Source organism: Heterocephalus glaber, unplaced genomic scaffold (assembly GCF_053883595.1).
Source record: "Heterocephalus glaber isolate CG9 unplaced genomic scaffold, H.glaber_assembly_v1.0 deba00001765, whole genome shotgun sequence".
Lineage (NCBI taxonomy): Eukaryota > Metazoa > Chordata > Mammalia > Rodentia > Bathyergidae > Heterocephalus > Heterocephalus glaber.
In genome coordinates, this window is record NW_028258462.1 from 450,616 (window position 1) to 477,587 (window position 26,972).

Genomic DNA, 26,972 nt, shown 5'->3' on the forward strand with positions numbered 1-26,972 from the left:
GGGCCCAGGCCACAGGGTCTCACTTCCTGCCTGAGGATTCCTCAGCACAGAGAACTGAAACCCTCCCTTCTCATGCCCCACAGCCACTAGAATTTTCCTTACAGCCCTGTGATCTCTCCTGTTGAGGAATGAGTTGCCCAAATCCTGGGAGCTACTGCCATCCACCATACATGCTCACCCCATCCTAGAAGAACACAGGGCAGTGTTGAGATTTGGCAGGAGAGGGTGGTACATCTCACACGGACTTGTATCTGAGGATCAGCAGGTATGAGGGAGTGAGTGAGCAGGTGGTGCCTTTTCCACCAGAAGAAGGAATTTGCAACTGGGAACTACTAAGGAATGTAGGGAATTACTTCCATTATTAGAGGCCCTTTCATGGGCCTGACTGTATATTATTTCAGCATCCCCATTGGGCTGGGGATGAAAGTGAGATAAAGTGTCCTTACAACTGAGTAAGTGAAAGTTGTGTCTGGTGACTCTAGTGGCATCGAGAGAGCCAAACTATAAGTATGTGTTTCCCCCTCCCCCACCAGTCTGCTCCTTCAAGGGAACTTACAGGAACACTTTGATGTATTTTTTCTTTCTTGAGAAAGTAGTTTTAGTGTAGGGCTGTGGGCACATTTCTCTCTCCTTTTGGTCTCAGGATAGCTGTGGGTGCCAAAACGATGGGAGCAGAAATGGACCGCATTGTGTCTCCGTTTTTCTCTATAGCTTTGATCTCTTATGTAGTAGCCCATAGCCACATGTAGCCATTTAATGCAACTTGCTTACAGTGAGACGAAGACAATTATTTAAACTTAAGTTGGACTCAAATGTAGTTTGTCTCTCCCTGGAATCCCCTTTTGACCTCCTCATTAGCTACACACAGCTAGTGGCCTTTGTGACAGAGCTCCTTGCCATCATCCCTGTCTTAAGCACATTCACAAAAGGATTCTAAGCAGAGATGCAGGCAGCTAATGACTTCATGATGTCTTCACGACGGAAGCCAGAACAGCTGTATTGTGAATTTTGAAGTCAAGAATGGACTCTGGTTAATGCTTTTATCTTTATATCTCTCCGAGAGTCTAGTGGATGCAAATGTGGGAAACTTTTTTGGATAAGATCCTTAGAATATGTATTTTAGGCTTTGTGGCCTCATTTGTTATCAGTTCCTCGCCTGTTTCTCTTTGTTAATTTTTAAAAACTATTTCTATATGTTCAAACTGTTAAGAACTCATGGGGGCCATTCAGTCAACTTGTGGTCACAAATGGCCTTAGACCTATGTGCACATTACTGCTGATTTTACGTACACAAATATTTTAAGTTATCTATGAATTTCCGTTAACCATTTTAAATTGGATATTATGATTTGTGTATTACAGAATGTGAATACAGTGAGATCCACTTGAGAACCACTGACTTGTATACTCTACCGATTGCAGCACAAGAAACAAACGCAGAGAACTGTGGAGGAGGCTTGTGCTTACACAGTGAAATAGAGAGAAAACACCTGGTCTAGCTTAGTAGTCTCATTGCCCACTTTGGTTTAATGACAAAGATCCCATCCACTTTTCTCACGTGGTGCCCTCAGAGTCCACTTTCTCTGTAAGTTTTCGGTCACTGCAAAATGTCTTTGCTCTCTGGGCCCTGTGGGCTCCCCCACATCTGTCCCTTTTGGCAGCATAACAAAGAACTGCTCCCGCAAGAGCAGCTCCAGGGTTTGTTCCATAGAATGAATTTTTGATTCCAGGCACTGAGAGCAAAGCAACAGAGCCTGCTGAAGGCTTTCCCAAGCCTGGCTGCTTCGGTTTACTGCAGTTGCCTGAAAAGCTGGCAGGATACCTCACAGTCAGTTTGGACCTGGTGCAGCATGAGATCCTGACTGTGCAGTTCAGAGGCTGGGATCTCACTGCGCAGGGCACTACCATGGCACCTTCCAGCAGTTTGCCGTCTGATTTGCGCTTAAGATCTTAGATTCCAGTTTGTTTCGCTCTCAAATCAATGGGAGAGAGCTACATACAGCAGAGACTGGCAGGCAGGAATAGGGAGTCACACTAATGGTGACAAGAATCCATACTCACTGATGTTAAGGTTTGAGAATCTTCTAAAATGTATGGATTCATTTCCCAGAAAGATTCCATGCACATCAAACTGTGCATCCAGGATGGCAATGCAGAGAATGTTTAATCCCATCCATATACCCTCTAGAAGAGTGCTTTCCCACATGTTAACCACTAGCCTCCTTTGTTTAAGCCCAACTTAAAGAAAATGCAGACTTCAACTCCTGCACGCATTTCATATGCTCTTAGCGGTCATGCAGACAGAGTAAATACAGGATTGGGCAGTGCTGCTCTATCATTCCACGTATTCCACACCAGTTCCAATAGATGTGCAGACTTGGAACCATAGTCCCATTCTAAAGGTTTTTCTGATGTTTCTGAATACTGCGAGTCTGGAAAAGAGTGTGGGAAGAACACTTCCACTACCTCAAAGCAACCCTGAATGTCCATCAAACGGTGAATGCCCTTCATAGTCTGCAAACAAGGAGAGCTCTATTACAGCCAAGCTATCCATTACTGTCCTTAAAACTGACTGTGTGTCATTGCACTAATAATGCCCTGCCCATCTCCTGCAACCCCTCCTGGCTTTGCATCCCAAGTGGCTTTCTCATGGGGAAAATGCATTGTATGTAAAAGGCATGAGAAAAAGGCTGTGCTTTCCTACAGAATGACACTTAGTGAGTTCACCCTACGTGCCCAGTACTGTTCCCAGCATTCTGCATATGTTTGTTCACTTAACTCTCACACATTGTTAGGAGCTGGGTACTAGCATCATTTCTTGAATGAAGATGATGGAATCAAGATTTGAGGCATAGGGGATTGATGGGAATTTTTGAGTTTCTGATGGTTTTTCCAAGAGCAAAATGTCGATGAGTTTAGAATTCATACATTCTGCCTTTAAGCACTAAATAATAAAATTTAAAAACACGTGCAAAACAAACGTTTATTCCCAACACAATATCTGACATGAACGATGGATTCATATACATGTATGTTGAGGTCTCAGAATCTGTATCTGCTGTGGTTAACGGGTCCTGTGTCTCTGAATTTTCTGTTACAGGTCCTGTACTTGTATATGACATAGCTGTGATTTTCTTTCTCAGGGACAGAGTGCTATGTTTTGAATGCTGGTGTTCATCCAAAATTCCTGTGAGAACTTAATCCCCACATGATAATATGTGTTATATTTGCAATATGATTGTGGATTAGTGCCCATTTAGGATAATTTACTCAGCTTTCTGTTGCTGTGACAATGCGTAGGATAAATCAACTTATGAGATGGAAATACTCATTTTGACTCATGTTTTCTGAATGTTGAGTGTGTGGTTGGACGGCTCCAGTGCTTTGGGCCCTTGGCAAGGCAAGACATCACAGAGGGAGAGAACAGTGAAGGCAGGGTACTCACCTCATGGTGTCCAGGAAGGAGAAGGAGAGGGACAGGATGTGGGAGAAGGAGGGAAAGGACGGGGAGGGGAGCAGAAGCAAGGGAAGCGAAGGATAGCAGCAGACCCTAGGAGCAAAGGGTGGGCGGTCTCAATATTTCCTCCCATTAATGACCTAACTTCCTTCCACCAGCCCCCACCTCCTAAAGTTTTACTGCCTCTTAAAAGCACCGAGCATTAGCTAAGAAACATTTAACACCTATCCTCGCAGAACACTTAAGATCCAAACCGGAGCTGAAAGCCAGGAGGGAGGCTCTTTGTCCCTTGCACCATCCCAGGACACATAGCGTGAGCATCTGTGAGAAACAGGCCCTCACTAGACAGCAGATGTCTTGGTGCCTTTATCTTGGACTTCTAAGCCTTCAGATCTGTGTGAAATGATTCTCTATTGTTTATAAATTCCCCGGCACAAGATACTTTGTTATAGTTCACGAAAAGAATGAGAAAGCACCTGCAACTGTTTTAAGACCAAAAACCTGCGAAGATAAATAGCTGGAGAGGGTAAAAGCTGTGATGTGAATGCAGGCAGCATGCCTCAAGCCCATGTATAGCTTAATCCCCATCCATACTGCATAATAGAGACAGCTGAACATTTTCATTCGATAGGATGTGGATATGAGCTGAAGTTTGGATGGGACAAGAGCCACTTGTGACCAGACAGTGGAGACACAGGTGAGCTGAGTGCTAGGACATTCAGTGGTGACCTGGCGTTGAGAGGGTCCAGCCAAGTGTCCATCTTCAGAGGCCACTTGGAGGGACAGGACTCAGCAACAGGTGTGGACCGCGCTGGAGTTCCTGGGGATTAGATGCACATCAGCAGTCATGCTCTGTCTTCTCTTCCTGCCCGCAGTGCTCGTGTCCTCAGATGCATTACTTCCAGGATGGCTGCACAAACCCTGTGACAACTCTTTTGCCCCCCTGCATATTTGTCCAAGTATTACCGAAAAGCACCACCTGTGAAAGAACATCGTGTATAAGCATTTTTGAGTTTCAAAATGAGCTGCAAGACTCTATAGAGAGGTCATACAATAGGGAAAATGTTCTTTCTTCAAATGAGAAGTAATAATTGTACATAGGTAAAGGTAATCAATATGATGTTTTGTATGTGTATGCATTCTTGACTGATTGCTTCACGTTTCCTACAATATTCATCAGCTCACATATGTATTTAGTTTGTGTGGAGTAGATCTCCGAATACTAACTCCTCTTATCTAAATGGGATTTTGTACTGGTTGAGCCACGCCTTCCTAATCGTTCCCCTCAGCCTCCTGTCACATACGAACTATGATTTAGGAAGCTAATCCACCAGAAACAGACAGTTGGATTATTGAAGTTCTGTTCTTAGCACTGTACACTAAGCCATCTGTCTGTCTCTAGTGTCTTACAAACCTAAAGCTGGGAACTGATTGTACCCAGACTGATGATGCTGTTAGTTTAAACCTCAGCTTGAAACAAAACAAAACAAAACAAAACATAACGAGGCAATCTTTCCCCCAGCTACTGTGGGTTGTGATATTACAGGGTGGGCAGGAAGGCTGGTAGAAGCTAACTTGTTCAAATCGGCTGGCCTTCCTACAATTATGACAACGTTAACGGGCTTCCCGAATTCAGCGTGCTTGCCTTGGGCCCATCACACCGGGCCTAGCCCGATGCTATGCGATTCTAGAGGCCACATCATTCTGCTGTATCCCAGCTCTCATGTCTCACCACATGTTGCCCAACAGCACAGATGAACTCCCATCTCCCGGCAAGGGTGCAAGGAGCAATCCTAGAGGTCGTCCTGGAGGAGGATACAGTTGAGCTGGGTGTGGATGAACTGGGTGAACCAGATTTCCCGGATCAGAAATATCACACAGCAGAGGCTATGGTATGAGCAAAAAGCGTGAATAGTATATCTGGCTACTCAGGGCCTGGGATAAGTAAAATAGATGATTGGGATAGCAAGAGAATTACGTAGATATAATTAGCTCAGCCTGAAATATGGACGGAGATTCCGGAGTGGATAGTGTCGCTGCCTGTCATTCGAATGCATCCAATGAGCTCGTTCGAGGGTGGGGCTGCAACCTGTCTGTCAGATGGGCTCTGTTCTGTGTCCAGGACAGTTCAACTGTTGATTGTGCAGCTGGGCTTCTGTAGCTCATTCCCCTCCAGGGTGTGGGAACATGGCGGCCGCTCCGGTGGTGATCTCCAAGTGTAAGTAAAGTTTGATTCTTTTTTTTAAATTAATTTTTGGTACATTTAAAGTATACGGTATAATGATATTCATCATTGGAAATTTGCACCTTTACATAATCCATCTTGGTTCTTATTTTTCCCCCTTCCCCTGCCCTCCCTTCAACCCCTGCACCCGTCACTGTGTACAAAGACTTTGTTTCCATTTTTTCTTTTTCTCATATTAATTCCATTCCCTTCTTTCTTTTCCCCTAGCCCTTCCACTTCAGTTTGATTCTTAATTGGTGGTTTGTGTTGTGATTTTCTTTTCATTGCATCAGGTATACGGTATGTTCTAGGATCCCTAGCAGGTGTGTTCCTTGCACTTCCCAGATTGCTGAAAGGGAAGGACCTTTGCCAAGATTTGCAGTGTTCTGCTAGGCTGCCAGGGCTTTGGGAACATTGTGGTCCTTCTGGAACGACCACCTCAGGAAGAGGGTTGCTTGATTTTAATTCTTAATTCGTTATTTGTGCTGGGATTTTGGTTGCATTGAACTTATGGTGTGTTCTATTGTCATAGCAGATGTGCTATGAACAGAGGCATCCTTCGGGTTTTCATATTAACCACTGGGATTGTCTGTAGCTATGTTGGCCTCAATGTTGTACCTTATAGAGCTACGTGTTGAGCTTTCCCATTCATTTTGTCGGTTTCTTTTATTGTATTTTACTTTATTTTATTTCTTGACACACAGTCTCACTATGTAGTTCAGTTTTGCATTGAACGCCCTATGTAGCGTGAACTCTGGGGTGATCCTCCTGCATCAGCCTCCACAGTGTTGCGATTACAGGCCTGTGCCACCCCACCCAGCCATTTTGTCTGTTTAAATATCGGTCTGTGATCCCTTCTTTGGTAACAGTTAGGTTTTGTGTTGTGATGTTACAAATAAGGGAACAGCTGATGAGGTGGTTTGAGCAGTTGCCAGCCCAGGACCAAGGCGGCTGTTGGCCACTAGAGACCTTATGTTGCCTTAATTTGACAGAGTCCGTGGATAGATATTGCTAACATGTATTTTTGAAAAATTTTCCACTTGGCATTTTTCATTGGATTTTTTTTTAATCAGAGATCATATTTGTGTTATTTTCACCCTAAACAGAAGCACATTAACTTTCTAATGGATCCATTGTGGGATTATGACTGTTGATGCCTGTTAGCTGCCTTTGGAAACAGGTTTGCATTTCCTGTACCAACAGGATAGTATGATTAAAAATATAGTACAGCTTATAGTATACAAATTATAGTACAATTTAATTAAATTTGGGGCCCGGGGTTTTAGCTCAGTGGCAGCGCACCTACCTCTCAAGTGCAAGGTTCTGAGTTCAATCCCTGGTATAAAAATATATATACATATATATATATATATATGTAGATATATGTAATTAGTTTGGTTAAAGATCACAATCCATCTTCTTCATATGCTGTTTTAAGACAGAAAAATTTCCTAATGATTTTAATGCAAAACTGGGAAAATTGATATTTGTCTTATTCACAAAGCACCTTGAATAGCCGGACCCTTTTCATTGAGCCCAATTGTGCATATTTATGCAACATAGTTATGTATGTAACATTGTTTTATTCAACCAAGCGTAATCCTTATAAAGCTTGGTATTATTAACTCTTTCTGAATGTGTAAGTAGGGGACTGCTTGGCAAGAAGTTGTGGCTTTAAGACCCTGAAGGGACTAAAGTTCCCAGGAACCCTATATTTTCTATCATTTTACAGTATTATTGTGTGGAGATTTTTTGCATGACATAGCAGTCATTTGACTATAATTTTGATTTGGCTTTTCCCCACAAGTATTTTTTAAACAAAAGTGTTTTCTCTTTGCACCTTTTGAAATACATCTTCTGCATGGGCACATGAAGTTTTACAATTGCCCTGGATGCCAGTTAACCCCTTTTGGTAAACGGGATTGGATTCAGTTGAGTATCTTATGTATCTAATCTCATTGCATCCAACTATGTTTTTTTTCTCCAATCTCCGTTGAGTGCCTTGAAAAGTTTTTCTGTAAGTAACAATTTACAGAGAGAAAATTAATTTCTGTGGGAGTGCTTTTATATCATATTTTATTTTCTTGTTTGATATAATTATTTGTTAAAAGGTTTCCAGTGTTGTTCTTGCTGGGTAAGTGGCCTTGAAAGCAAATGCGTGGAGATAGTTTTGATTTGAACTGGCATTTCTTAATCAGTTGGCTGATTTCTTGATATTGTACAACACCGAGTGCTCTTAGCCATCTGTCCTTGGTGGCAGTGAAACCAGGGGATATTTTTTTACAGAAGAATTGTGTGTTTCGAATCATTGCATTCAATTAAATGTGGTTCTTGCCCCTTTCATAAGTAAAGGTTAAAGGGATTTTTGTTATCTTCAGTGGACAACTGAGGGAAAATTTGTTGTAATGGGTGTTGTAACTATTCCTTTAATCACTGTTACTGATGTCAAATTAATAGGTAGCTTAACTTTCCTTTCATTTTACACTAAATTGTTTGATTATTACATATACTCGAAGTTGTAGTCTTGCCTGTCTGATATAAATCTGCTAAAACTTAAGAAATTTTGGTGTTTTCATGTATGTAGTACATCTTTGTTCATTGCCTGCAGTGTTTGTTGTTTTGTGACAGTGAAAGTCTGGAAGTGCTGGGTACTGATCACCAGTGAGCATTGTTTAGAATTTCATTTCCCAAACCAATTTCATGCTGAATTTCAAGTGATTTAAGAAAATTCTCTCTGGGGAGTTTGCATCAGCTTCCTTAGGAAAGCCTGGTGAAGTCTTAATTAAAAAAGAGAAAATTCACAGATTGAGGGTGTTAGGAAAAGGAAGGAAGCAGCTCCACAGCCAAGGACAGGGCTTTATTAGAGGCCTGTGAGGCCCGGATCCTGTTAAAGTGACCGGAAAGGCAGCTCTCTTGCTGTCTGTGGGGAGAGAAGGAGCAACCAAGGGAGTTGCCTTTATGGTGAGGCTGTGGAGCCAGGGGGTGAAGGGGAGTTGTGCTTGCTTATGGGCTGGGCTGGGGAGCCACGTTCCCTCAAGGTCAGTGGTCATTAGGCTGTCAGAGCTGCTGGCTGCAGATTATCTGAGATTGGGGGGGAAAGCTGTGGTCTCTGTGCCTTACCAGCCTGGGCTGCTTGTTCTGGGAAAGGAAAACTAAAGACCATAGGACTTTACAGCGGAAGGGGCCGAAGTGACTGCAAGGGTGGTGGTCTGGTTCCTTCAGAGGGATTTTAGATATTGGGAGTGAGTGACACTTGCAAGTCGTGACTCATGTTTTAATTTTTATTTATTTTAGTGTTTTGGTGTTGGGAATCGCGGTCAGTGTCTTACACATAGTATCGATATGCTCTACCACTGACAGACAACTGCTACCCACCGTTTGATTTTTGAATGATAGTTGTATATTTAATGATGTTTTTCTTTAAACTTGGCTTTGGTCCCTGTTTGCAGGTGTTTATTCCTAGAAAGAAATACTCATGTAATTTCTATGTTTAAAGACGATAAAAACGAGCGGTGTAGGGCAAAGGAGGTCAGGATGAGAATTGGTGGAAGAGGCTACTTGTCCCCTATCTGGCATGTCCCGTCCACTCCCGTTGGCTACCTGGCTGATTGTGTCATAATGTCTATGTGCACACATAGGGGAGTAAGGGATGGGCAATGCCTACTTCTCTATATCCATCGGTATGAATGCAAGTGTTGTGGAGTGTGGCTGCAACCCTCCCTACATGGGTAATCATGAATGATCTTTAAAAATCATCCAACAAAATTATTTTTAGGAATCAGAAGATTGATTGTTCCTATTTTGATTTCCCTTTATCTATGTACTTTGTGATAGGTAGGAAAGCAAATTTGAGAACCTGGGATGCTAATTCATCTTCTTAGTCTTGTCTCTTTAGGTACAGTCCAGAGCCTTGCATAATGTCTGTGGAATGAAGTCAGAAGTCACTTTTATTACATATTCATAGCCCATACTGTCTTGATGGTATAAGAGCATATCCACCAAATCTACTGTGTTGGTTACTTTTCTCTCCTGTCTGAGATAAAATACCCAACACTCCAAATTCAAGGGGAAAGGGTTTACTTAGCTCACATTTCATAGAGGTTTCATTTCATAATTGGCTGGCTCCAAGACAGGGTGGCATGTGGCAAGGGGCAAAAGTTTGTGGCAGGGGAAGACAGCAAAACCACAGAGAACTTAGCAGTGTCTTTCTGCCCCTTTCATCTTATTCAGACAACTTAGTGCTGCTAGCACTCAAGTCCTTAATCCTAGTGCCCTCGGGCCTGGCGCCTCCAGGAATCAGTCACACTCTAGATTCAGCCACCTGTGAAAGAGCATGAGGATTTGGGGGCCATCTAGACACAAGCCATAACATTTACATTATATTAGCAACCAGGCAGTATTTTTCCATTTTCTCCTCAGAGAATTATATAGGCTGTCAAGTGATGGTAACGTTATTAAACATAAGGATATCTTCATGAAAATGTTAGCAATTATTTGATCTCTTTTTGATGTAAGACAGTTTCCAACGTATTATATTAGAGATCATTGACAATAACACTACAAATGTGTAGTTGCAAACTATTTCTTGCAGACTATTTTAACTGTCAGTATTTGGTTATAAACGAAGACTCAAAACCGGTTTGGAAAAATTTTGATGTGTGTTATTGAATGAAATATGGAGGTCACTAATTGGTAGCAAAGTGAGAGCACGCAAACCCCTCTGTAAGATTTGTCGTTCATAGTTTTGAGTAAGTCAATCAGCTTTTCCTGAATGACAAGAATAATGTTTTCTAAGATTTGTTGTTCATAGTTTTGAGTAAGTCAATCAACTTTTCCTGAATGAGAAGAATAATGTTTTCTCTGAGCTTCCCCTTCTAGGAAATCTGTGGCATTATCTCTCAGAGACATGTGTTGTAATTCTGCCCTGTAATCCTACCATACCTTTCATTCATTTGTCCAGCATCACACAAGCTGCGAAATGGAGCACTGAGGTCCACCACAGGTTGCAAACATTGTTCTACATAAAAGTAGTATGTGTCCTTTCGTCACTTACAGAATGAATTTCCCAGTGCTGAGTATGTCTACACTGATAGTCGGCTGTCCACCCACAGGCAAATGTCTTTGCATCTTTCTACAGTCACCACCTACCTCAAGGCCCGTAGTGGAAAAGTCCAGGACTGGTCAGTCTGTGACCCTGTCATCCAAAGGAGTGGAGACAGCACCAGCGGCACAGAGCAGTGGGCAAATGGGAGCAACCTTGACTGGTGTCAGGTGACAAGAGCTGGGCAGAGGTCAGTACCAATCTCCAGTCACATCTATCGTCATTTAGAATGGTGTGGAGAGCCCTTTACAGAACGTCTCGCTCGCTAAGGCACTGTCAGCCATGCTAAGATCAGTTCGTGGGCTCTGCATAGTACTCTTGGCATAGATCTCAGTGCAGATCCTGCTAAGCCCTGACTTCGTCCATTTATTGTTTGTCTTCCTCTGTTCGAGGTGATTGTCACTGTAACAGACAAGCTCACTGTGTTTAAATTTTCTGATTGTAAAGAGCTGAGCTTAACAATTTACATCCAACGTTTTAATCTTTTCGTAATGTCTCAGAATTCTTTCAGTAGCAGGCGGAAGGAAGATAGACTGCACTGTACTACTTTCTAAATGAAATCCTGGGCTGTGGGAATTCTAGACGTGCTATTCAAGTTTTTCTACTGTGAGCAACAGGTGGAGGTAATTGGGATCAGTACTATCTATGTAATAGGAACAGGTGGTGGTGGAGAATGCTGTCTGCATCCTGAAGGGAGGGCGTCTATTTGGCGGGAGTCTCTCACACAAGGGGCACCGATGACACAATACACGGGCCAGCACCCATTCAGAGTCTTCATCGTTGCAGTTCTCTGCTTGAAAATAATTCAGTCTCCAGGGGCCGTTCTACTTGTCATCTTCCAGCCTCAGTTCCCTCATTGGCACGGTGACAATCATAGCTGGTATTTAAGGTACTGTGAGAATCAATTGCAGTCCTCTTTGGGATGACTCCAGCACACAGCAGGTGCCCAGGCTCTGGTGTCTCAGTTCCTGAATCCCACATATTGGAAAGATTGTCGGGGTGGGTGCTTTAACTCCTTCTCTTACCACTGCAGGCCCACCTGTGTGCTGCTCATCAAACTTTGCCTCAATGTCAGTTACATATATGTTTCCTTTTCTAGGACAAGAAGCCTCCTCAGTGGTTACCTGGACACCTTGGAAGCCACCACACAAATCCTGCTGTGAGGGCAGAAAAAGCCAGGACCCTGAGGTTGTTCATCTTCTGAGACTCACCCTGTGTTGCCCAGCTTGGACTCTTCCCATGGAGGCTGACAGGGCTCAGCTAACCACAGCCATCAGGACTTGGCACCATTTGTAAACTAGGAGGTCTGGAGAGGAAGGGCCTGTTACTTGGCAGCGCCAGAGAAGTTTCTGCTCATTCTCTCCTTATGTGAATTCACTTCTATTCCGGGTGGGGTGATGTGTAGAACTTCAGCTGCTGACACCGGGTAATTTCAAAAGGAAGAGAGAAATGTACACTTGTCTATCAGATATTCTCAAAGAGTCTTTTACTGTCTGCTTTTCCTCTGATTTTCTACTGTCAGCACTATTTATTCAAAAGGTGAGATGAGAGACTCTGAAATTCTTTGGGAATCCAATTCGTCTATCCTTTTTTCACAGGGACTGATGTGTGTGGCTTTTACCCAGATTATTGACAATTGTTTTCTTTATTTTTTTTCTTTTTGCTTTTTTTCCCCTTAGATTCTTTTATTGGTACAGTTCACGTATAGAGTACATTTACATTTATCGTTGGGTGCTTGTGCCTTTATGTGATATATCTCGGTTCTTATTTTTTCCCCATTTCCTGTCCACCCTTCCCTATTTACATGGACTTTGTTTCCATTTTTTCCTTTTCTCATAATTTTTCCTTTCCCTTCTTTCCTTTCCCTTACCCCTCTTACTTCCCCTACCCCTTTGGACCTTTTCTTCCTGTTTCACATTATCAGTTATTCATTTTAATCATCATTTACACTTTCAGTTTCTCACACCAGAGAAACTGTTCGGTATTTACCCATGTGTGTCCTATTTATTTCACTGAAGAGTATGGCCTCGATATGCATCCATTTAGCTATATATTCCTTTAGTTTCTCATTCTTTATGGCTGAGTAGTACTCCATTTTATAAAAAATCCACATCTTCTTTATCCAGTTACCTGTTGATGGGCACTTGGGCTGCTTCCAAACTTTCACTATTACAACTGTGCCGCCAGAAGCATAGGTGTATGTGTATCACTGTGATATGATTTTTTTCAATTCTTTGAGGAAGATACCCAGCAGGGGAAGAACTGGGTCAAATGGGACCTCTAGTACTAGTTCTTTGAGGTATCTCCATACTGATATGCACAGTGGTTGCACGAGTCTGGACTCCCACCAACAATGGAGTAGGGGAGGAACAGTGAGTAAGAGAGGAGTAATGAGAGGAGTGAATGATGAACAATGAGTAATGAGAGGAACAGTGGAGTAAGAGAGGAACAATGGTTCCTCTCTTCTTCCCACAACCCCTCCAACATTTGTTTTTGGTCGATTTCTTGATAGCAGCCATTCGTTTTGGGGTGAGGTGGAATCTCAGGGTTGTTTTCATCTGCATCTCTCGAATGACCAGTGATGTTGAACATTTTTTCATATGTTTATTTGCTGCTTTTACTTCTTTGTCTGAGAAATGTCTGTTCATTTCAGATGCCCATTTTTGAATTGGGTCTTTAAATCTGGGAGGTCTGATTTTTTTAAAGTTCTTTATATATTCTAGATAGCAGTGCTTTGTCTGAGGTACAGTTGCTAAAATTTTTCCCCACATTTTAGGTTGTTTCTTAGCTCTGTTGGTGGTTTCTCTTGCAGTGAAAAAGTTTTTTAGTAAGATGAGATTCCAGGTGTTGATTCTTTGAGCTAGCTCCCGTGCTACTGAGATTTTGTTCATAGTCTTTTCCTATGCCGATGTCTTCAAGAGTCTACCTAACTTATCTCCCAGCGAGTTTAGTGTTTCTGTTTTAATATTTAGATTGTTAATCCACTTCAATCTTAGTTTAGTGCATGGTGATAGATATGGGTCTAGTTTTAATCTTTCGCAGGATGAAATCCAGTTATTCCAACACCATTTATTAAAGAGGCTATCTATCCTCTAGTGAGGATGTTTGTCACATTTTTCAAAGATGAGGTGGCTGAGTATGTCTGGAGTTTTTTTTTTTTTTTTTTTTTGGCTCTTCTAATCTATTCCAATGATCCGCGGGTCTGTTTCTTTGCCGGTACCATGCTCTTTTTATCACAGTAGCTTTGTTGTATAGTTTCAAGTTGGGGATTGTGATACCCCCTGCCATGTCTCTGTTGCCTAATAATGCTTTTGCTATTCTAGGTCTCTTCTGGTTCCAAATGAATGTTTGTATTGTTTTCTCTAGGTCTGTAAATATAGTGTTGGAATTTCAATCGGCATGGCATTAAATCTATATAGCATTTTGGAAGTATGGCCATTTTCACTATATTGATTCTTCCTACGCAGGAGCAAGGGATGTCTTTCCATTTCCTTTTTTTTTTTTTTTTTTTTGGTACCGGGTATCGAACTCGGGTCCCTGCGCTTGTGCACCAGGCAGCAAAACCACTGAGCTAAATCCCCGGCCCTCCATTTTCTTATATCCTCTTTGATCTCTTTTTTCAGTGTGCTGTAATTTTCACTGTAGCGGTCTTTTGCTTCATTAGATTGATTCCTAGATATTACCTTTTTTTTTTTTGATGCTATTGTGAAAGGAATTGTTTCCCTAATTTCTCTCTCAGTGACGCTGTTATTTATGTACAAGAAGGCTATTGTTTTTTGAGGGTTGGCCTTGTATCCAGCTGCTCTACTGTATCTGTCAATTAAGTCTAGACTACTTTTGGCAGAGTTTTTTGCATGTGCTATGTAGAGCATCATATCGTCAGCAGACAATGACAGTTTCACTTTATCCTTTCCTATCTTTAATCCTTTTCTTTCTCTTATCTAATTGCTGTGGCTAATGTTTCCAGAACTATATTGAATAGGAGTGGTGATAGTTGGAATCCTTGTCTTGTTCCTGATTTTAGCCTGCACGTTTGTAGTTTTTGACCATTTAGTATGATGTTGGCTGTTGGTTTTCCACATATAGCCTTAATCAGGTTGAGATATAGACCATCTATTCCAATTTTCTGTAGAAGTTTTATCATGAATGGGTATTGGAATTTTTTTGGATGCTTTTTCTGCATCTATTTAGATGATCATATAGTTTTTGTCCATGGCTCTGTTAAAATAGTGTATTACATTTAATGATTTACATTGACCCATCCTTGTATCGCTGAGATAAATCTGACTTGGTCAGGGTGTATGATCTTCTTGATGACCCTCTGTGTTCTGTTTGCCAGTATATTGTTGAGGATTTTTGCATCTGTGTTCGTTAGGGAGATTGGCTTGTAGTTCTCTTTTTCGGTTGGGTCTTTCCCTGGTTTTGGAATCAAAGTCACACTTGCTTCCAGGAATGGATTTGGAAGTATTGCTTCCCTTTCAATTTCATAGAAGAGTTTAAAGTGTAATGGTGATTGTTCTTCTCTAGATGTCTCATAGAATTCAGCAGTGAAGCCATCAGGACCTGGGCTTTTCTTTGTTGTCGATATGTAATTACGTTTTCAATTTCACTCATTGAAATTGGGGTGTTTAAAATGTTTATATCTTCATTTAACTTTGGTAATTTGTATGTATCTAGGAAGCTGTCCATTTCTTCTGTGTTTTCCATTTTATTAGAGTACAGGTTCTCCAAGTAGGTATTGATGATCCTCTGGATTTCTGCTGGATCTGTTGTGACTTCACCTTTTTCATTCTTAATTGCGTGGATTTGAGTCTTTTCCTTCCTTTTTTTGATAAGGTTGGCTAAGGGTTTATCGATTTTATTTATTCCTTCGAAAATCCAACTCTTGGATTCATTGATTTTTTTTTGTATCATTCTCTTAATCTCCATTGCATTGATTTCTGCTCCGATCTTTATAATTTCCTCTCTTGTGTGAGCTTTGGCTTTGTCATGCTCTTGTTTTTCTAGGAGTTTGAGGTTCGACATTCGGTTGTTTATTTGAGCTCTCTCTGTTTTCCCAGTATAGGCATTCACTGCTATGAATTTCCCACATTGAACTGCTTTCATTGTGCCCCATAGATTCCTGTATGTTGTACTGGCATCATCATTTACTTGTAGAAAGTGTCTAATTTCTTCTTTAATTCCCTCTGTGACCCATTGGTGGTTCAGGATATTGTTATTCGATTTTCATGTGTTTGTGAGGGTTTTGCAGTTTCTTATGCTATTGATCTCCAGTTTTACTGCACTATGGTCTGATAATAAACAGGGAGTAGTTTCAGTCCTTTTGCATTTACTTAAACATCCCCTATGACCTAGCATTTGGTCTGTTTCGGACAATGACCCGTGTGCTCCCGAAAAGAATGTATATTCTGATTTTGTGGGGTGGAACACTGTGTAGACATCTATTAAGTCCACTAATTCAAAGGCTTGGTTCATTTCTAGAATGTCCTTGTTGATTTTTGCCTAGATAAGCTGTCTATTTGTGATAGTGGGGTATTGAGGTCCCCCACTGCAATTGTATTAGTGCTTATTTGATTTTTCATGTCCGTTAATATTTGTTTTGTATCATTTGGGGCATTCGTATTTGATGCATATATATTTATGATTGTCATCTCTTCCTCCTGGATTGTTCCCTTCACAAGGATGTAGTGACCATCTTTGTTTCTCTTAATTAGTTTGGGTCTGAAGTCTGTTTTGTCTGCAAATAAGATTGCTACCCCCGGTTTTTTCCAGGTTCCTGTTGCATGGAGAACTGTTTTCCATTCTTTGACTTTCGGTCTGTGAATTTCTTTTTGAGTTAGGTGTGTTTCTTGTATAGAGCATATTGCTGGATTTTGCTTCTTAATCCATTCTGCCAGTGCATTTCTTTGGATTGGTGAATTGAGAACATTAACATTGATGGTTATAATTGTTAGATATTGACTCATCTTTTTCATGATGTTTTACTGTTGTTGGCGCTTTTATTTTTTCTTTTCCCCCTTTCCCTTCAGTTTCTTACCTTGCCTGGTGGCTTCAATCTGTTGGGCCTCATAGAGTTGTGACCTTCATCGTCTTTTCCGAGAATATTGTTTAGAATTGTTTGGAGTGCTGGTTTGGTGTTCATGGAATTTCTCAGGTGTTCTTTGTCATGGAAGTATCTAACTTCCCCATCGATTTTGAAAGATAAATTTGCAGGTTACAGCAGCCTAGGTTGGAAGTTATTTTCTTTTAGGGCTTGAAATACTTGACTCCAGGCTCTCCTTAACTTGAGGTTTGTGCTGAGAAGTCTGCTGTGATTCTGATGGGCTTTCCTTTGGTTGTGATTTGTTTCTTTGCTCAACAATTCTTTTCTTTCTTTTCTTGTTTATGCTGATAATGTATTTTAGCTCCTTTTTGATGTAAGACCTTTTCCAATGTATTATATTAGAGATTATTAGAGATGTCAAATTATTTGACATCTTTAGGTGATGAGGGTCTTTATTATTTCCCACCCAGTGAAAAACTAAGGTCTTAGACACCCCCAAAAATCTGTTTCTACACCCAAGTTTCTGAAGCAGACAATAGTGTTGCAATCAAGGGCAGCTCATTTGCTGTTCGAAAGCAGTTGTGACAGTGAAGTGGAGCTGTGCCTCCTCCCCCTCCGTGTGAAATGTGCGCTGGATTCCTCTGCCTCTGGGTGGCACAGTCCTCCTGATTCATGGCCTCACGGGTAATTCTGCTGAGCACTGGCATTCAGGAAGGAGTCTTGAGGCAGAGGGATCTTCAAGGGTGTCTTCTGCTGTCAGGAGTCAGGATATCCATGAAAAAGGAGATGCAAGTCCTCTGAATGCAGAATGGATCTCTGCTCGTGGACCATTCCAGAGAGTGCATGCCTAGGCCAGCCTTGGCACTTTTATTTCCTCAGGCATGTGGGTGAGAATGCCCACTCACTAGTGTGAGCAGTAAAGTGTACTGCAAGTTCTCGGTGTGACATATTCCAGGACATACTCAGGTTTATCTCTGAATGTTTTTTGCATATCTCTTACTCATAAAGGTCAAAAAAAGAGTGGATCATAAAGACTCAGTTAAAGATTTATGGAACAGATTACTGCCTTGCCGTGGTGACTGATCCAAAATGTTATAGTTCGGGGACTCAGTCCAGGTTTATGTAGCTGCACATCCTCTGGTTTTAATCACAGAACCCCTAAAGCTTTTTAATTTTTTTTTGGTGTTTTGAGGCAGGGTCTCCCTGTGTATTTCAGGCTGGCCCTGAACTCACTATGTAGCGCAGGCTGGCCTCCACCTCAGGAAGATCCTCCTGCCTCAGCCTCCTCCATGGTGGGATTACAGGTGTGGGCCACCATGCCCACCTAGTGAAGTCTTGTAATGGTCCTAGTATCAGATCACAGCCTTTGCCCAGGCTATCCCGTCTGTCTCCCACTAGTGCACATCCCTATGCCAAAAAGGCTTCTTAAGTATGGTTTTGTACCTTCAACAGGAAGATTTTGGTGGACCAACTACTAAAACTTCTCTCCCCTTTTCTCTGAGTATGGTGATGCTGAGATAATACAGGCAATGAGTAGCAGTACAAATATCGGAATAGAACAGTATAAACTACAGGTTGTAGTAAGTGGCTTTCACATGTGGTTTCCCAGCCACCCTCTGTTATTTACTGGGACAGTAGACTTTAGAAGCTCAGAGGCAAAGAGGACTGCTCTGATGAGGAAACGTGAAATGCCCCATTGGCACTGGCCCTTTGTTCAGGGTGTCACAGTGTAGAGTGTGAATGGTCTGGCATCAGTAACTGCAATGTGCAGAGCTGCTCTTGCACACTGAGGACATGGGACTTTGCTGTTAAACTCGTGACAGGCATTGTTTGTTCAAGGCAGTGTCTCCTGCCCCTCGCTCATACCTGCATTACAACAGTGCACATTGTCAACGTGAAATGGTAAGTGGGGCCTTGTGGTATTCAAAGTTGTTTTCTGTGGGAGCAGGTTCTTATGCCCCCTTTCCTATGAGGTGGGAGAGATTGGGATGTTGGTTAGAGTTTTACAATGACTGGTTCATTTTGCATAAGAGTTAGAGTCTGAAAAATGCTTCAAGTTAAGGTGGCTTTTGTTCCTCTTAAAGGGTTCAGGAAAAAAGAAATTTGTGAGAAGCAAGTGCTGTTCTGTGGAGCTCGTGGCATTGATTGAAGTGACCACTCAGCCTGCAAATTTATAGGAACCGTGCTTACTGGCAGAGACATAAGAACGTGAGCTGCCATTGGTGGTATGTCCTTCCATTACTGTCCCAGACATCCTGCTGAAATGCCTGAAATTCCCTGTTTGCAGTCGCAAAGGAACTGCACATTGGCTGACTCCAGGTCCTGGGATATTTGGGATCCAGGCATGAAATCCAGGGTGCCCTGCAGTCAGGGTTCTGTGCTTTGAAATCAATGTTTCGGTGGAATCAGGTGTCAGGAATCTTGAGGTCTCCTAATTCGGGGAAAGGGGATGCAGTTGTATTGTCATGTAGTTCCTTTAGAAGTGGCTGGCCAATTAAGCGTATTGCGGGACTTTCTTGCCTGGAACAAAGAATTGGAAGAGACGAGCCTAAAAGGGTGCCAAAAGTTCATTAGAAAAGTGAGGGGTAAAGGGATATGGGAATAGCTAGCTCTGCAAAAGGAGCTTAAGCCAAACAAAGAGAGAAAATGATGAAAAGCAAAGGTAAAATTGTACTCAGCATCTGGGACACGCAGGGTGGGCTACCATGAGAAATCAGGATAGCAGGCTCCTTGTGGCATCTCATCTTTTATGCCTTGTATGAGCCTGTGAGAAGGGTCACGTATGGGGTCCTGGGAATTATTTATCCTTGTCCTGGATCTTGTAATTGACAGGTCCTGCTCTTCTCAGCTTCTTTTGCCATGGCCTATGGGGTACTTACTTTCTCTTGTTTATTTTTTTATATTTTGGTATTGGGGATCGAACTCGGGCCCTTGCCCTTTCGAGGCAGGCAGCAGCACCACTGAGCTAAATCCCTGGCCCTCTTTCTCTTGTTTCTTAGACAAAATACCCAACCCCCAAAGTGAAAGGGGAAAGGGTTTCTTTAGCTCACAGTTTGTAGAGGCTTCCGTCCATAATCGGCTGGTTCCAAGGCAGGGTGGCATGGCAGACAGACATGTACAGGAGAGACAGTTCTTGGCTCCCACAGAGTAGCAAAGGCAACAAGGGTATTGAGCAGCTTTTGTCTGGCCCTTTTATGCTCACTCTAGGCTACCGGGATGAGGGCAGTGCAAAACCAATCAGTGCACTGATTTAGTTATCACACACCCTTAATCCCAGAATTGCCCCAGGAATCAGTCACACACTCTAGATGCAGCCACCTCTGAAAAAGACTATGAGGCTTTGGGGGGACATCTAGACACAAGCCATAACATTCCTCCCCTGGCCCCCAAAAGACTCATGCACATTCCTTTATGCAAAATGCCATTAGTCCATCTCCAAGAGTTCCCGAAGTCCCGACAGTTTCAGGAGTGCTGAAAAGTTCAATTCCAGAGTTTCCTCTGAGATTTAAAGCAAACTTACCTGCAAGTTTTTGTCCAAATGAAGAGAACCTCCAAACAATGGCACAGGATAGACATTTCCATTCCCAGAGTTTGAGATGAGGATAATATAGAATGGGAACAAAGCAAGACCAAATTCCCCCAAGGCAAACATTATATCCTGTGGTTCCATGTCCAGCATCCGAGGCAGTTTATGGCAAGATAGGAACTCCAGGTGCGGCGCCCCCCCCCCCCGGCCGGCCGCCGAGGTCTGGGAGGAAGTTGGTGCCGCCGCCGCCGCCACCGCAGCCCTCAGCCTGCTCTCTGCCTCAGCGGCGCGCTGCTCTCCCAAATGGCCGCCACCGCCAGTACCGTGGGGTCGGCTGAAGGCAAGAATATCGCCGGCCTGCGGGTCATTGACCTCAAGTCCGAGCTGAAGCGGCGGAACTTGGACATCAACGGAGTCAAGACTGTGCTGGTCTCCCGACTGAAGCACGCTATTGAAGAGGAAGGAGGCGATCCAGATAATATTGAATTAACTGTTTCAACTGATACTCCAAACAAGAAACCAACCAAAGGCAAAGGTAAAAAACAAGAAGCAGATGAGTTGAGTGGAGATGCTTCTGTGGAAGACGATGCTTTTGTCAAGGACTGTGAATTGGAGAATCAAGAGGCACATGAACAAGACGAAAGTGGCGAAATAAAGGATCCTGAAGAATTTGGTGAAAATGAAGAAGAAAATGCGAATTCCAAGGAGTTACTTTCTGCTGAAGAGAACAAGAGAGCTCATGAATTAATAGAGGCAGAAGCAAAGGAAGATGCAGAAAAAGAGGACATCGAAAGTCAGGACATTGAAGCTCAAGAAGGTGAAGATGATACCTTTCTAACAGCCCAAGATGGCGAGGAAGAGGAAAATGAGAAAGATATAGCAGGTTCTGGTGATGGTACACAAGAAGTATCTAAATCTCTTCCTTCAGAAGGGAACCTAGCTGGAGCTGATCACACAGCTCACGAAGAGATGGAAGCTAATGTGACTGTGAAGGAAGCTGAGGATGACAACATCTCGGTCACAGTCCAGGCTGAAGATGCCATCACTCCGGATTTTGATGGTGATGACCTCCTAGAAACAGGTAAAAATGTGAAAATTACAGATTCTGAAGCAAGTAAGCCAAAAGATGGGCAGGACGTCGTTGCACAGAGGCCGGAGAAGGAAACCAAGGATTATGAGATGAATGTGAACCATAAAGATGGTCAGAAGGAAGACTTCATGAAGGGTGATCCTGTCGAGAAGGAAGCCAGAGAAAGTTCTAAGAAAGCAGAATCTGGAGACAAAGAAAAGGATACTTTGAAGAAAGGGCCCTCGTCTACTGGGGCCTGTGGTCAAGCAAAGAGCTCTTCCAAGGAATCTAAAGACAGCAAGACATCATCTAAAGATGACAAAGGAAGTACAAGTAGTACTAGTGGTAGCAGTGGAAGCTCAACTAAAACTATCTGGGTTAGTGGACTTTCTTCTAATACCAAAGCTGCTGATTTGAAGAATCTCTTTGGCAAATATGGAAAGGTGCTGAGTGCAAAGGTGGTTACAAATGCTCGAAGTCCTGGGGCAAAATGCTATGGTATTGTCACTATGTCTTCAAGCACAGAAGTGTCCAGATGTATTGCACATCTTCATCGAAGTGAACTGCATGGCCAGCTGATTTCTGTGAAGAAGGTGAAAGGTGATCCTTCTAAGAAAGAAATGAAGAAAGAAAATGATGAAAAGAGTAGTTCAAGAAGTTCCGGAGATGAAAAGAATATGAATGATAGAAGTAGCAAGACACAAACCTCTGTCAAGAAAGAAGAGAAGAGATTATCCATAAAATCTGAGAAAAAAGAAAGCAGGGATAATAAGAAAATGGAAAGTAAAGAAGAGAAGAATGATAATGGAGCAAGTGGCCAGATTTCAGAATCGATTAAAAAAAATGAAGAAAAGAAACGAATAAGTTCAAAGAGTCCAGGACATACGGTAATTCTAGACCAAACTAAGGGAGATCATTGCAGGCCATCAAGAAGAGGAGGATATGAGAAAATTCATGCAAGAAGCAAGGAAAAGGAGAGAGCTAGCCTAGATAAAAAGAGGGGCAAAGACTACAGAAGGAAAGAGATCTTGCCTTATGGAAAGATGAAAGAACAGAGATTGAGAGAACATTTAGTTGGTTTTGAAAGGCTGCGGACGAGCAATGGAACTTCGAAGATGAAGAGAGATTGCAGAAAGAGAGCATGGAGAGCGAGGACGAATTAGAATAATTCGTGAATGGGAAGAACGGGAACGCTTACAGAGAGAGCGCCTAGAAATGGAAAGGCAAAAACTAGTGGGAGAGAATGGAACGCCACCGCTTGGAAAGGGAACGCATTCCTATTGAACAGGAAGGGCATAAGGAAGCTGAAAGGATTGCTCAAGAACGAGAGGAACTCAGAAGGCAGTAGCAGCAACTTTGTTATGAACAAGAAAAAAGGAATTCTCTGAAACGCCCATGTGGTGTAGATCATAGGCGAGATGATCCTTACTGGAGTGAGAATAAAAAGTTGTCTCTAGATACAGATGGCCAATTCAGCCACAGCTCCGACTGCTCTTGCCAACAGAACAGATTTAATGACTTTGATCATCGGGAGAGGGGCAGGTTTCCTGACAGCTCAAGCAGCACAGTCTTCCTCTTTTGATAGGCGGGAACGCTTTGTTGGTCAGAGTGAAGGGAAAAAAGCACGGCCAACTGCACGAAGAGACGATCCCAGCTTTGAGAGATACCCCCCAAATTTCAGTGATTCAAGAAGAAGTGAGCCGCCTCCTGCACGAAATGAACTTAGAGACAGAGACAGAAGAGATGTGCGAGGGGAGCGAGAGGAGAGGAGAACAGCGATCATGCACGACAGGCCCGACATGGCGCACCCAAGACACCCCCGGGAGGCCGGGCCCAACCCTTCCAGACCCACCTCCTGGAAGGGCGAAGGGAGCATGTCTGCTGACAAGCAGGATGCAAGAGTTGAAAGGCCAGAGCGCTCTGGCAGGGACGTGTCAGGACACAGTGTGAGGGGTGCTCCGCCTGGGAGTTGAAGTAATGCTTCTGGGTATGGCGGCGGCCGAGAGAGCGACAGAGGAGTCATCTCAGACCGGGCAGTGGAGCCCAGCACTACCCTGAAGAACGACACGTGGTTGATCGCCGTGGATGGGACACAAGTGGACCACGGAAAGAGTGGCATGGTCCACCTTCTCAAGGGCCTGGCTACTGTGACACGAGGCGAATGGGTGATGGCCGGGCAGGCGCAGGCATGATGAGCCAGCAGCACTCGAGTAATGCATCTCCAAATAATAGAATTGTACAGGTCGGGGGCAGTTCCATGCCGAGAGGAAGTGGCTCTGGATTCAAGCCATTTAAGGGGGGGACCTCCACGGCGATTTTGAAAATGAGCTCTCTGCCATGGCTTCAAGATAATTTATTGAAATCTCCTATAAACTTTACTTGACTACTTAAGAAGAGAACCCTCTGACCTGCTTGAGAGTTCTGTCAGACTTTTTATTTTCTTTTTTTAAAAAAATTTAACATGATTGCTTTTCTCAATTTTAGAGAAGACGTTTAAATAGTTCTGTTGTAATTTGTAATAGTTTTGTGTATCATTCGACTTTACTTTCTTGCAGCACCAATACACATTTGAAAAGATGGGAGTCGAAGCTGTTTTGCTGAAGGCTGTGTGAATACGAGGCGTAGTTTGCAGCTGTGTGGTAGTGGGTAATTTGCAGCATTGGCGCTGTGGTGCCAGGCTCTGGACATTCTTCTTGTCACCAAGCATTGTCGGCCTCCATTTTGAAGGCTGTCTAAGCTTAAAAAGTCTGCTGTCTAATTTTTAGAGAGTAAGACTGTTCTTTGCATTTCTGAGTATTATGTAACCTATTTTTGCAGAAGGTCCTGTTACAGTAAGTGCATCTGTGTGACTTGGTTAAAAAAATGTAATCTTTTTTGAAATAAACCTTCATATTCTGTATAGTTGCTAAAGTGTTGAGAACCTTTTTAATTGTAAAATGAGAACTGATTTGCAGGTTAGCATAGCAGCACACTTATTCAGGTTTGCATGGAATGAAACCAAATAGATAATGAAACCTTGGCCATGAGGGTAACGCCGTGAGTCTCGGACTGAGCTGTTCAGGTGAGTGCACGCTTGGGTAAACTGTACTGTTGGATGGATGAAGCCCGTCTGCAGGAATTGTGTGGGTATTAATGTTTCCATGTTCCCAGCTATGTTGAGAGGTGGAAAAATCCCAGATTCTAGATTGGTGAATCGGTTGGGTTTTGTAAATACTTGTATGTGGAAAGACATTGTCTTTTTGTGAAAATAAAAATCCACACCTGAAAAACAAGGATATGAACTCCAAAATGCTTGGGAGGCTCCGCCCCTGTAGCACTTCAGGTGACTGTAGCTCCCATAGCTTCTCTCATAGGACACTTGTGCTCCTTCCTTGCAGTTTTCCTTACAAAATCCAGGTTTCTGGCTTCTCCAACCTTCTGGGGTCTCCACTGCACCTCTGGCTTCACACTCACAGCTTCACACACTGCCTTCCCAAGGGCCCACTGCCTGGCCCCCCAGGCCTCTGAAGGCTGCGTGGAAACCTTCCTGACCCCACAACTCTTCTATTCGGTGTGCACCTTAATCCAGCACCACGTGGATGATGCCAAAGTGGAAAGGGTTAATTTACCTCGCAGTTTACAGAGGTTTTAGTCCATAATCACCTGGCTTCAAGGCAGTGTGGTGTGGCAGACAGGCCTTGGAGAGAAGAGACAGTTCATGGATCCCACAGGATAGCGTAGTCTATAACAGTACTCAGCTGCTTTTTTTTTTTTTTTGCACTTTTTATACTCTAGGCTGCAGGGATGAGGGCAGAGCCAATCCAATCAGTAGACTGATTTAGTTGTCACCCTTGATCCCGGCATTGCACCATGAATCAATCACATACCTAGATCCAGCCACCTCTGAAACAGACAGCATGAGGGTTTGGGGGGACATCTGGACACAAACCATAACACCCCGTCTTCTGCATCATTTCTGTCTGAGAAACATGAGTCTCATAAATCTTTATGGGGTGCTGAGGAAGTGGTAGTCTTTGGTCTTCTATAGCCTGTTTGAGGGGTAATGGGCCTGCCTACTAGGGGTTATGTACTCTCCAAATACCTTGGGATGTTGTCCATGGCTGGATTGAAGAAAGCAAAACCTGTCAGAAAATAATGAAAAAAAATGTTAGTGATCCTCAAACTGCTTAGCTGATGGGAGATAAACTTTATTGTTAGCCCAAGTGTGAGGAGCAAGCCAGACTTCTATGCTTGCTGTAGAGAAGAATGTATGCCAGAGAGGAATGCCAGATAAATTATCAAGAGTCAAAAAGGCATGGCCTTAGGATGATCTTGTTTACTTATCTGTAACAGTACTTGAGTCTTGCTTTTTTTTTTTAAACAAGAAGTTTATTTAAAAAACAAGACACTTGACTTAAAGGGAAATTATCTAGGATTCTTTTTCTTTTAAAGAGTAATTTACTCCTACATAAAGACAGATGGCCCTGCATGTAACAGCTACGTACAAAAAAGTTACAAAATTGTCCTTGGTTTTACAATGATAAATGAAAAACATTAAAATTCTCCAATCAAACAAGGTATGCAAGGATTTTTATGTTGTTGTCTTTCCTGTTAAAACAGTGAGAGCAAAATAACTTACTGGAATATAAAGATAAGAGCTGATGAGCATGCCACTAATGGACAGAGGGAATCATTTTCACAGAACCAGCATCCCCCCATCCCGTCTCCACCTGATGTCAATCAAAACATTGTTGGCCATTTAGTAAAAAAAAAAAAACATGCAATATGCTTGTGCACATACACCAGATACTTTATGTACAATAAAGGAATGGGGAAGGGGTAAATGAAGGAATAGAGAAAACTATACTGTAGTCGTCAGGATGTGGTGGAACCAAATTGCAGTTTTCTAATTGAGAATGTATTTTTGGTCTGTAAGCACAGAGTTCTGGAGTAGAGTTGTTGCAGTTTCCCTTTCTAGTAGACACCTCCTGTCTGCTGCTGGAACACATCAATTGTATCTTCGTCCTCCATTTCCAGCTGTGCAGGTGTGTCTGTTTCATTGATTGGCTGTCCATCAAATCGGAATCTGCCTCATCGACAAACCCTGTCGTTCACAATAGGCTTTCATTAGGTTTACTAAGTGGTGTATGCCTCTTAATCTTAAACTGCACCACAGAACCATCCTGCCCCGCCACCTTCAAATTAATATGATCGTTGTTCTCAGTCTTGACTCCTTCCTTGGGCTTTTCGTCAGCCATAGCGAGCGCCCGAGTCTTCTCAGCTGCCGCTTCACAAAAGAGGTACCAGGTTTGCACCGCACCGAAGGAGCACACAGGCAGCTCCAGGAGCAGCAGAAGGAGGCGGCAGTGGTGGCCGAGCCAGTCTTGCTTTTTAAATGGAAATCTCAAGTCTTTCCCAAGGCTCAAAAGAGTAACTTTTTTTTCTGGGTGATCTTGTTCTTTAGATAGTTCAGGTGAGGCTAACTTTAATCTAGAAGAATCCAATTATCTCTCTTTGCCACCATTACTGTCACTATAGTGTGTGTGGCAAGATTGACTTAAAAGGACCTTTAG

General features: G+C 42.8%; 2 pseudogenes across 1 annotated transcript in view; one reads left to right on the plus strand and one right to left on the minus strand.

Moving 5' to 3' along the window:
• Positions 1 to 25,808, plus strand: part of LOC110347552 (SAFB-like transcription modulator pseudogene) — a 44,346-nt pseudogene extending 18,538 nt beyond the window's left edge. Inside the window, exons 4-5 of the transcript XR_015447690.1 lie at positions 10,819 to 10,972; positions 11,882 to 25,808. The product of XR_015447690.1 is annotated as an SAFB-like transcription modulator pseudogene (transcript). The remainder of the gene's footprint in view (positions 1 to 10,818; positions 10,973 to 11,881) is intronic.
• Positions 25,809 to 25,880: 72 nt separating this feature from the next.
• Positions 25,881 to 26,747, minus strand: LOC147821082 (small ubiquitin-related modifier 2 pseudogene; annotated as a pseudogene).
• Positions 26,748 to 26,972: the final 225 nt, after the last annotated feature.